Source organism: Carlito syrichta, unplaced genomic scaffold (assembly GCF_000164805.1).
Source record: "Carlito syrichta isolate Samal-C Ts95f unplaced genomic scaffold, Tarsius_syrichta-2.0.1 Scaffold311780, whole genome shotgun sequence".
In the NCBI taxonomy this organism is placed as follows: domain Eukaryota; kingdom Metazoa; phylum Chordata; class Mammalia; order Primates; family Tarsiidae; genus Carlito; species Carlito syrichta.
The window spans coordinates 409,570-412,611 of record NW_007255876.1 but is presented as its reverse complement, the minus strand read 5'-3'; positions in this window follow the sequence as shown (position 1 = coordinate 412,611).

Sequence of the window (3,042 nt, the reverse complement as noted above, 5' to 3'; positions counted from 1 at the left end):
CAGCCACTGCACTCCGGTCTGGGCGACAGAGTAAGTCTCCAACTCAAAAAAAAAAAAAAGAAGACATTCTGGCCTTCGATACTTGGACCTCAAAAGAGTAAGATATTCAGGAAGAGGCAAATAAGAGGTTTCAATGTCAGGTCTACAGGTGGTACTTAAATTAAAGTATGGTCTTGATTTAAAAGCCCTGTCTTTAACCTCTGACCAGGTGTGTGACTAACATAGCTAACATGCTGAGAAAAATGAGTGTCTTGGCATTAGTAGGCTTTACATTAAAATATTATTTTATTTTTACTTTGAAAAATGTTCCCAGTAGACTCTACAACATGGAAAGCAAGCAGTACTTACATCCATATGGTACTTCAGCTTATTTCAGTACTATTTTTATGTAAAGATCAGTGTGAAACATCAGCTGCATGTTGGAGGTTCTTGGGTCAGTTACCTTCTAATTTCCGTACTTGCTTTCGGTATCTTTTGCCTATTGAAACACCTTGAACACTTCAGAATGAAGGAACCAAAAATTATGTACTAGAAGACCAAGTTGAGACTTGAAGATCATATCTGGTTAGACCTTTGGCAGAACTACTAGAAAAAGAAGACTGCAGATTGGAACTGTAGATATTGAACCCAAATGATCTTTTTTTAAACAAAATTTAAGGTTATTGAGTCTCTCTTTACAAGAACATGATTTGGTCACATACTCATGGGGAATTAGTATCTATGTACTGGTAGTGGCCAATGGGCTTGCCGTGTGTGTGTGTTTTAAATAATGTAGACACCATTGCATGGTTTTAAACAAGTAAGTTGGAAATAAATTGTTAATTCTTCTTTTGGGGAGCCTTAGATGTTAGGGAGGCAAGTGAATTTCCTTGTCTGGGATGGTACAAGCAGCATAGTTATAAAGTACCATGCCAAGACTAACCCGTAAAGCTGTGGTAGACCCAGTTTAGAAGCTGGTTCTTCTGACGAAGGATCCCTTGCTTGCTTAGAATATCTGACTTCCCTCTGGAACAGGAACATAGAAGATGCATTTTCCTTTGTGACTCACTACTGGTCCCTTATCTCAGCTGTGCTGCAGTGTGAGGCTGGGTCTGTGCTGAGCTGTGAGTCCCACTAGCCTGAGGAGTGTGGCTGACTTGTGTTCTAAGCTCTCCTCTCTGTCACCGAAACTCTAGCAGAGGATCAGAGAAGCAGCAGAGCCTGGCACCACAGCATTAGGCTTGTCCTTGGGAATGGGCCCAAATGACTTTTTCTCTATTGTTTTGCATTGTGTTTTTGCATTGGACTCAGTGCTTAACACACTCCTCTATGGTAATAAAAAACCGTTCTCACGCAGTTTCTAACGGGTCTTATTTTTTTCTCTTGATAGCTTCAGGCATGAAATAACTTGAAAATGTAATTACCGTGCGTCCTATTTGTTTCTCTATTTGAGAAAGACCTTACCACAAATCTTGATGTCATCGTTTGTAAGTAACTTGTGATTTAGAGCTTTGTGTTTACAGACATTTGTGGATATCTGATGTTGAATGTATTATACACTGAGAAATTTTATTTAAAACAAAAATCCATCCATGAAATATCATTTTTCTTTGTTTTCAGTGAAGATTTATTTGAACTCATTACATACTCTTGTTTAGTTTCTTTATTCTCTGTGTTGGCAGGCAGAGACATCTCCTATAGACATTAAGATTCTAGTACAATTTTGGAAAATGCATTATTGGTTAACATGAATGAATGTAAGTAAGACAGGATCAGGGAGCTGGGCATGGTGGCTTACGCCAGTCATCCCAGCACTTTGGGAGGCCGAATGAGAGGATTGCCTGAAACTAGGGGTTTGAGATCAGCCTGAGCAACTTGGCAAGACCTCGTCTCTACAGTAAAAAAAAAAAAAAAAAAATTAGCCAGGCTTGGTGGCACTCACCTGTGTGGTTCAGCTACCTGGAAGGCTGAGGTGGAAGGATCATCTGAGCCCAGTGGGTCGAGGCTGCGGGGGCCGTGAGCGTGCCACTGCACTCCAGCCTGGGCGACAGAGTGAGAATCAGGCTCAAAAAGAAAAAAGAATGAAAAGGCCTTAGAAATGTTAACTACATCAGAAATATATTCTCTTTTTCTTATGATTTTAATCTTTTTAAAAGAGAACTTAACTGTTTAAGCAAAAATAACAAAAATGTGGTGTGGGATGTATAGCATATGTAAAAGTGAAATGTAATGCAGCAATAGCACAAAGGTTGAGAGAGGAGAAATAAAAGTACACTATAATTCTTAAATGTGAAGTGGAATAATATCACTTGAATTTAGCCTGTGATAAGTTACAGATCTCTAAACTGACAATCTACTACTAAAATGGAACGAAGAGTTATAGCTGAGTCAATAAGGAGAAGGAATACACATGAATATAAATGAATGAATGTAAGAAAGGATCAGGAACCCGGGCACAATGGCACATGCCTGCCATCCCAGCACTTTGAGAGGCGGAGGCAAGAGGATTGCTTGAGCCCAGGAGTTCGAGACCAGCCTGGGCAATATGGTGAGGTCTTGTCTCTACAATAAATAAAAAAAATTAGCTGGGCATGGTGGTGTGTGCCTGTTGTCTCAGCTACTTGGAAGGCTGAGATGGAAGGATTGTATGAGTAGTCAAGAAAATGTAAACCAAAGCAAGATAAAGTCAACTTTTTGGTTTACATTTTCTTGGTTATTACTGAGACTACATATATCCTCATATTTTAAAAAGATATATTTCTTTTTTTGCACAGTTTCAGAATTTATTTTTATACCAATATCATCATGGGAAGTTTTTTAATGTTATCAATTCTAATACATATGTAGCAATATTACAGTATTGTTTTATGCCCATCTCTAATGACCAGTGACATGGAACATATTTTTTTTTAACTTTTAAATTTTTTTATTTTAAAATTGTGGGGTACAGTTTATATTGGGGCATACAGATACTCATTGTGCAGGTACCCTTGTTAATGAGGTGTGCTCCCCCTTCCCCAGGCAGATTTCCACTACTGCCAATCCCACTGCTCTGCTCCCCCC